Here is a 9,780-nt window from a genome sequence, read left to right as displayed (position 1 = left end):
GTCATGAGAGCATTTTGTGAAGAAAATGGGATACTGCATGAGTTTTTAGCAGCAAGGACTCCACAACAGAATGGAGTAGTGGAAAGGAAGAACAGATCACTTATTGAAGCTGCAAGGACAATGCTTGAAGAATCTAAATTACCAATATATTTCTGGGCTGAAGCTGTAAATACTGCATGCTACACTCAGAACATTTCTCTGATTAATCAAGCAAGATGCATGACTCCCTATCAATTGTTCAAAAACAAGAAGCCAACTCTAAACTTTCTTCATGTCTTTGGTTGCAAATGCTATATCCTGAGAAATCAAACTGATCAAAATGGGAAGTTTGATGCTAAAGCAGATGAAGGAATTTTTGTTGGATATGTTGTTGGTAAAGCATATAGAGTCTACAATCTAAGAACCAACATTGTTGTGGAATCTATACATGTTGTGTTTGATGATAGAAAGATTGAAGGACTGGAAGATGGAGATTACCATGAGAGCCTCAAATTTGACAATGTTGAGATGGTTAGTGATGACAGTGATGATGAGAGTGATCAAGAAACAGTGTCTAAGGATAATGCAGACAAATCTACCACCAATGAAGCACAAAACTCAACATCCGTCGAGTTATATAATGCTTCATCCGTCGGAAGGCAATATGTGTTATCCGTCGGAAGACAACCTGCCTCATCCGTCGGTACTCAAAATTCACCATCCGTCGGGTTATCAAAAGGAGCAGGAGGTCAAGACAGATCACCTACAGAAAATTCTCCTTTCTCAAATCAAAGATCCACAAACTCAGGGGGAGTTTCTAGCAATCAAAACTCAATCACACATCAAGACAATCATGAGGTCTCTTTATCTAGAGCTAATTTACCTCAGCAAAGGAAATGGACAAAAGATCATCCCTTTGAGCTTATTATTGATGATGTTTCTTCTAGAGTTCAAACAAGAAGAGCAACTTAGGAAGAATGTCTATACAGCAGCTTTCTATCAAAGGAAGAACCAGAGTAGGTAGAAGAAGCTTTGTTGGATCCTGATTGGATCTTAGCTATGCCGGAGGAGCTAAACCAATTTGAAAGGAATAATTTATGGAAGCTAGTACCCAAGCCTAAAGGAAAGAATCCAATAGACACCAAGTGGGTATTCAGAAACAAGATGGATGAAAATGGCATAATAATCAGGAATAAAGCTAGATTGGTTGCTATGGGTTATTGTCAGCAAGAAGGAATAGATTTTGATGAAACTTTTGATCCTGTTGCAAGACTTGAAGCCATCAGAATCTTCTTAGCCTATGCAGCCCATGCCAATTTCAAGGTCTATCAAATGGATGTCAAAAGTGCCTTTCTAAATGGAGATTTGGAGGAAGAAGTGTATGTTAGTCAACCTCCTGGTTTTGAAGATCCAAATTTTCCAGAATATGTCTATTATCTTCTGAAAGCACTTTATGGACTGAAGCAAGCACCTAGAGCCTGGTATGACACTTTATCAAAGTTCCTTTTGGAAAATCATTTCACAAGAGGTACTGTAGATAAAAGTTTATTTTTTAGAAATGTTAATGGCTCTAGTATACTTGTTCAAATTTATGTAGATGATATTATTTTTGGCTCTACAGATGAGAAACTTTGCAAAAAGTTTGCCAAATTGATGCAAAGTAAGTATGAAATTAGTATGATGGGAGAACTAACTTACTTTCTTGGTTTACAAGTTAAGCAAGTTAGTGATGGAATATTCATTAGTCAAACTAAATATATTTTTGATCTTTTAAAGAAGTTTGATCTAATGGATTGCACATCTGCAAAAACTCCCATGGCCACTGCAACTAAGCTTGAACTAAACACTACTGAAAAGTCTGTGGATATTTCAAGTTATAGAGGCATGGTTGGCTCACTTCTGTACTTAACAGCTAGTAGGCTAGATATAATGTTTGCTACATGTTTATGTGCTAGATTTCAGGCTGATCCTAGAGAATCTTACTTGATAGCTATTAAAAGGATTTTCAGATATCTCAAGGGAACACCAAAACTTGGCATTTGGTACCCTATAGATTCTGGCTTTGATCTAACTGGTTATTCAGATACAGATTATGCAGGTTGTAGAATTGATAGAAAGAGCACAACAGGAACCTGTCAATTTCTAGGAAACAAGCTTGTGTCCTGGTTCAGTATAAAGCAAAATTTAGTTTCTACTTCTACAGCTGAAGCTGAATATATTGTTGCTGGCAGTTGCTGTGCACATATTTTATGGATGAAAAATCAATTGCTAGACTATGGTTTGCAAGTTGAAAGGATTCCCATTTTCTGTGATAACACAAGTGCAATTGCCATCACTGAAAATCCAGTGCAACATTCAAGGACAAAGCACATAGACATCAAGTTCCATTTCATAATGGAACATGTAATGAATGGTACTGTGGAGTTACATTTTGTTCTAAGTGAGAAGCAACTTGTAGATATCTTTACCAAGCCACTGGATGAATCCACCTTTTCAAGGTTGGTAAGTGAATTAGGTATGCTTAATTACTCTTAAATTTATCTGAGTTATTTTGCAAGTTGGAATGCAGCCAGAAATTTAGTTAATCTTTAAATCTTTGATGAAATTTTGACTAAGTCAAAATTTGCATCTCGACGGATGACCCTTATTTATTGAGTTAAGTCATCCGTCGATATACTACTTGCTAATAAAAGTCAATTATTTTTCTGGAATACTTTATGTCTCGACGGATACCCGTTTATCCTAATCCGTCGAATTGTCTAAATCTCAGCCGTTAATTCCCTGAACATTATCCATCGAGTATACTTACAGTTTGTAAGCATTACACGGCGGATAATGGGTGGAATTTTTAACAGTTTATTTTTTAAACGGCTATTTTAGGCGATTTCTATTGGTCAATGTACCTTACTTTATTATTTTTATCAGTTATTTTTGAGATAGTATAAAAGCTTACTTCATAGCAATTGTTTTCTTTTATCATTCTCAAATTCAACTGCTTTTATTTCATTCTCTCTCAAGCAAATATTCTCCTTCTCTTCAAGATTTCATTCTCTAACAATGGCACCTGTAGTAAAGATTATGTCTCAAACTGGGTTCATTTATGAGAAAAACAACTTCACTGCTTTGGTCAATAAGGGTATTCAGCAATCAGAGGACTATCACAAGATGATGGACTTTGTGAAGAATTGCAAGCTAAATTATGCCATGCTGGAGTCACCCACAATCTTCTGTGAAGTTGTTGAAGAGATGTGGACCACTGCTATTTACAACTCTGCTGACAAGACCATCACTCTAAGCATCAAAGGTAATGAGTTATGTATCAATAGTGATGTAATAAAAGCATGTTTCAAAATTCCTGATAATAATATGACTTCACCACACAATGACACTGATATTATCAATATGCTTAATTCTATGCACTATGCACTTCCTACTACTAAACTAAGTGATATTAGGAGATTGGGTCTTAGGAAGGAGTGGAGTTTCTTGTGTGATGTGGTTACTAAAGTCTTCTCTGGAAAAGTCAGTAATTTTGATTCAGTGAATATTTCCATGCTTAACATGCTATACATGCTAGTTACAGATAAATTTTATAATTTCAGTGACCTTGTCTTGTTTGAGTTAGGTTTCAAACTAGGTGAGTTAGCTAAAAGAGGAAAAAATGTGTATTATGCTATATTTTTTATGTTATTGGCTAACCATCTATGTCCAGAGATTGTGCTTGAGAACCCAAACAACAAACTGGCTTGTTGGGTTCAAGAGAGAAGACTCATTACAGATTTGAACAGAGCCAACCATCACAGGGATGTGCCAATGTTCTACTTTCCTGTAATGCAGGCACCTCAGGTAAGTGAGGTAAGTTCATCCATCCCTACAACTGTTCCAACCTCCACTATTTCTTTGACTTCAGGAGCAGCTATGGTAACTGTGCAAATGACCAAACAGTTGCCTACCAAAGCCTCCAAACCCTCTACAACTTTTAAATCTAAATCAAAGAAAACCCCCTCTAGTATCTCTCAAAAGATGCCAGTTGAAAAATCCACAAAAGCAAAAGAGGGGAGTGTGAAGGAGGGAAAGTCAGGTGAGGGAAGGGGTGAACATCAAAGAAACCCCAAGTATAAGGATGGAGAGTTGAGTGAATCCCAGCCTAGCCACACTGCAGTTTCCCAACAAACTGCAGTGCTTAAAAAGGATAAAAGCTCACTTCTAGCTACATCCTCCCAAAAGGATGCAGTTATTGAACAAAGCTCTCAGCCAAGAGCACAGGCCAAAAGGGTTAGGGATACAAGCTCACCCAAACTTATACAAGAAAGAAGAAATCTAAGACCTTTGGGGATGCACAGGGCACACACACAGTGCAAACTGGTGCTAAAGACACAGTCCCTGCACTCTCTCAAATTCAGTTTGATGTGGCTCCAATAAATGTAGAGTCACAACCAAAATCTCTAATAATAGAAGCATCTGAAACACCATACTCACCAACAAACTCTCTGGAAGTGGATATGATAAACACTTCAATTCCTGATTCCCCTTCTTTAACTCTGTTGGGGAAGCCAAAATCCGGTGCAAGTGAGCGTCATCTTTTAGATGATTTGTTGGCTAACTTGCCAATCCTTTCAAATTCTATTGTGACATCTGTGCCCCAAATCTCTTCAATCAACACAGAGTCAACAATAGTTTCTCTTCCCACCTCATTCATTTCTACTCTCTCGATGGATATTGCTCATCCGTTGAGTAGTGATTGTATCCCGACGGATAAGCATAACAGCAGTTATCCGTCGGATAGCATTACCACTCACTCGACGGATATCACTTATCCGTCGAGTATCTCTGCACAACTTCAAACTTTAATTATTTCAAGTGCAGAAGATTTAGTGGTTGTACAATCACTCTTAGGACTGAGAGAGGAGAGTGTATTGAGTGAGAGGCTGGGTTGCTCCCAGGCAAAAGGAGAGGAAAAGAGTGAAAATTAGCAATCCATTTATTCAGGATTGGCAAAAGTGAGTGAGAGGAGTTCCACCTTAGTAGGTGAAGGTGAGGGTGTGAGGCTGGGGAGCCAGGGTGAGACCCTGATGCAACAAAAGAGAAATCATGAGAGAAAAGCAGGTACAGAAGCTATAAGGGTGGATCCAGCCATTACTAGTGAGTCAATAATTGTAGATGATGCTGAAAAGGAAGATAATTTCAGCAACATTACAAAGCTGTAATTGATAACATTTCCATGGATGCTGACACTTTTACTCACCCTGTGTCAGCCAATCAACTATTGGCTGCTCAGGGCAATGTGGAGGCAGAACAGACTTTGAACTTAGTACACACTTCAGAATCTCTTCAAAGAGATAAAGCTGTTGTCAATAGGATGCCTTCTCAAGCTGGTGAGCCATCTAAAGAATTTGAAGTAAATTCTAATGATGATGACTCTTTTTCTTTAGATGGAAGCATGAACTTAGGGGGAGATGAAGGCCCAAGTTCTGTTCCAAAATTTACCTGAATGGGCATGGACAAAGGAATCTACACCAGGACAATTTGGTGTATCTTTGGTTAAGCAGATTATGGCTATTCAAAAGGCCCTTCAGGAAACTTCAGATGCTGGTACCAAGGATATTCTTCAAGCTCACCTAGACTCTCTATATCTCATGAAGATACAGCAATTAAGACAGAATCTGAGTGTGGATTAACTCAAAAAGGATATAGCTGACTTGAAGACCTACAACTCTGAGAAGCTAGATTCAGTCATGCCATATGGTACCATGCAGGATCTATTACAGAGACTAAAAAGAGAATCAGATTCTGAAAAGAAGCTGGCCAAGCTGGAAGATAGAATTCAAGTTATCGAGCCCTTCTTTAAAATCAACAGTCTTAGACAAATCTTCTCATGTAACTGGCTAAAGCACAAGGCCTAACCCCTCAACTTGATGATAACAAAAAAGGGGGAGAGAGAACCAAGTGAGGGGGAGAAAGGACCAAGTGAGGGGGAGAAACTTGAAGTTCAAATCAACTAAGTAATTGTACCTTCAATTACTGTCTCCAAGCCACCAGTTGCAGATGGTATAGATCTAATTAAAGCAGCAGCAGCAAATTTGAAAGTTGCTGAGAAAGGAAAGTTGAGTTTGATCAACTGGGATAAGATTGATGAGGAGATACAGAAAAAGTTTGAACTTGTCAAGGAGCCAGTTAAGTCAGCCATCCATCACTCTCAAGTCAAGCAAATCAGTGTGAATGAGATGAGCATGAATTATCTTGAAAGAGGACAATCTTCCTGCATCAAGTCTACAAAGGCTGAAGTAAATCATAAACCAAGGGCAAACTATCCAAAATCATCTTTAAAGAACCCCTTGGACACTGTGTATGAGACACCCAAGCCTGATGAGAAGAAGCTTCTATCAAGATCAATTTTCTATAAAGATCCAGCTGATTCAGCTTCAAAAAGGAGAATTGCTAAGATATTAAGAAATGGAAAGGAAATTTGTGTGGTAGCTGGACATCCATAATTTGCTCAAGCAAAGAGAGAAGAAAAAGCCAGATTAAAGCAGGAAAAGAAGCAAGTTGCTCTAGATGCAAAGAAGACTAAACAAAAGAAAGAGCAGATTGCTATCTTGGCCAAGCTACAAGCTGTGAATTCATCTCAACAAATTCCCTCTCAGCCATCTGAAGCTGCTGAATCAAAGAAGAAAATTGAAGAACAGAAGAAATCTCCAAGAAAGAAAGAATTGGCTAGAAGAACAAAAAGGAAGCTGGATATTGTTGACAAAGGATTGGAAGATCAATTTCCTAAGGTACCCACACCAGCTACACCTCAAGCATCAAAGCCCTCTGTGGTATTTGAAGATATAAGGGTGGTGGATCCCTACAGGAATATTCATGGTGAACCTATTATGCCTAAGGATGAGCCAATAGAGTAGGATAAAATACCAATTCCTGACTTCAGTTTACCAATCCTTAGCAAGCCAAAAGGACAGAGTCCAGGGTAGTCAAGAAAGTGAAGCTGTCACCTCTCAAATCCAAATCAGTAGTTAAAGCTCAACCCAAAGTCAACAAGGGAGACTACTTGTACTTGTGTGACATCAAGGAATTTTCTGATCTAAACCTCTATCTGGATGAACTAGATGAAGTGAGGGGAATTGATGCATACAGAAACCTACCTGAAAGGTTAGTGTTCAAGTACAAAGGAGGAAAGGAGATTGTGTGGCCACTTCACAGGATTCTTCAAGAAAGCCAAGCTGTACTGATCAAAGTTTATTCATCCTTCAAGAAGAACTTTGGGTTTAATGTAACTGCAAGAAGACTAGTATTGAAGAAGATTGAAGAACTAAGGAGTATTAGAGCTAAAGATGCACTCCCAAAGACTTTAATCATCCCATACACAGGGAGAAGAGCGTATCTAAGGCCCTACTGGCTGATGGAGTTGATAGATGACAAAGGTGTGAGAAGATTCTTCAGGTTAGAAGACCAATTGAGTATCTCTAGCAATGAGACTCTCTTGCAAATGCAAGAAAAGCTAGATCTCTCAGAATCTGATGAACTGGAATTCTACAGGCAGCTCCAAAATCAGATAGATGAAAACAACAGAAAGCTTGGAAGAAGATCTAGTCCTTCAAGAAACTGGAAAAATCTGCTCAGGCTAGAGGAGCATCTTGAAATGACTGTGACCCAAACTTTGTACATTTTGATTAGTTGAAGCACTTTCAGTATTATCTGCGTATCTTTAAAACTGTATGTTTAGGATGTTTTGTTATCATCAAGTATCTCTTAATTTATGGCTACAATTCCAGTAGACATAAATTGGGGGAGATTGTTGTGCATATGTTGTGTACTTGATGATTTCATAAACAAAACATCTAAGTAGATTTTACTTAGTGAAATAATGTAGCACTCGACGGATAAGAATTATAGTCCCGACGGATAACTCATTATAGTCCCGACGGATGTTAACTTATTATCCATCGAGTGAGTAGCTTATGTAATAATAAGTCTGTAGCACAGTTCTGTATACATCTTTGTATAGATTCTGTAGTAGCCAATAAGTCATGTTGACTTTAACTAGATATGCAGAATAGGTTGCTTAATTGTCTATAAATGATGTCTGGTAATTCTGCTTAAGTGAAATGAAGTTAAGTGCCAAAATAGCTACCGACAGATGATTAACAAAGCCATCGACATATGATCAAATGACTATCAACTGATGTTTAATATATAACAGTCGACGGATGATCAATGAAGCCATCAACGGATGTTCAGAAAGTCGACGGATGATCATATATCCAATGGATATTCATAAAGTCCAACGGATGATCATATAAAGAATTCAAACAGCAGTTGAACAGTGAAAACTGAGCACAGCCGTCGAGATGTATACAAATCTACTGTGGAAGCCCATTAACTGGGTAAAAGAAGACGAAAAGTAGCAAAGCTTAAGACTGATAATTTTTATATTTGTTAAGTCTTTTTGACTTTGTAATCTTGGTAATATATAAACCAAGAACGTAGTAAATAAAAAAAAGAGCTGAGATACAAAAAAAAGAAGATGAGAAATCTTTGTAAGCAAAATCCTTAGCATTTCCCTGTATTCTCAGTAGTTTGATTTGTAAGCAGCTGTGAGCATTCTTGAACAAAGAGTCCTCTCGATATATAATATATCTCTGGTGGAATTGTTTAAATCCACCAGAAAGTTTTTTAGACTCTTGGTTTTAATTACTTATGTTTTGATTCAATTAAGTTTTTATTTCGCATTGTGCTAATCAAAACACTTATATCTATATTCGAGTTGAACATTTTTATTTTGAGAAAAAGGTTCAAGAATTCCATTCAACCCCCCTTCTGTAATTCTTTCTATATTGTTAAGGAAGGATGTTTAAAGAGTTTAAAGATCAAAACAACTAACAATGTGAGCAGGAAGGATGTTGGAGTGAAGATCCATTTTCTGGATAAAGACAACTATCACCATTGGAAGGTGAAAATGCATATGCATCTCCTCTCTCAATATGAAAGGTATGTTGATTGAATTGAGAAAGGCCCTCATGTTCCTGGAAGAGCTGCTACAAATGCTGATGGAGTTGTAGGCAATGAGCAAAGCATTCCAAAGCCATTATCAGAATGGATAGATGAAGACATTGAGCAAGTGCACAAAGATAAAAAGGCTATGAACATTCTATTCAATGGTCTTGATGGAGACATGTTTGACATTGTCATAAACTGTAAAACTGCTAAAGATATTTGGGATACAAATCAAATTATATGTGATGGAACTGAACAAGTGAGGGAAAACAAGATGCAACTTTTAATCCAGCAGTATGAGCACTTTCATTGTGAAGACAGTGAATCTTTGAGTGACATTTTAGTACATTTTAAAAACTACTAAATGCACAGATACTGCATGGAAGAGTCTATCAGACAAAAGATTCAAACCTGAAATTTCTTAGATCTCTACCAAAAGATTGGAAACCTATGACTGTCTCTCTTAGAAATTCTCAAGATTACTAGGAGTTTACTTTGGAGAGACTGTATGGCATTCTAAAAACTTATGAGCTTGAGTTGGAACAAGTCGAGCATATAGAGAAATGAAGGAAGAAAAGAGGATCTATAGTATTGGTAGATGAACAAGAGAGAGTGAAAGAGATGAAAGTTGAAGCTGTGGAATCTGCACCAAACTCTAGGGTTTGTGAAGGCAAAGGAAAAGGGCTAGTAGCTGAGCATGTAGATCATCTCAGTAAGGATGAAATGGAGGGCATAGATGAACATCTAGCTTTCCTATCAAGAAGGTTTGCCAAACTGAAATTCAAAAAGAAATTTGGAGCATCCAAG

Source organism: Apium graveolens, chromosome 2 (assembly GCF_009905375.1).
Source record: "Apium graveolens cultivar Ventura chromosome 2, ASM990537v1, whole genome shotgun sequence".
Taxonomy (NCBI): Eukaryota; Viridiplantae; Streptophyta; class Magnoliopsida; order Apiales; family Apiaceae; genus Apium; species Apium graveolens.
This window is presented reverse-complemented; position numbering follows the sequence as displayed.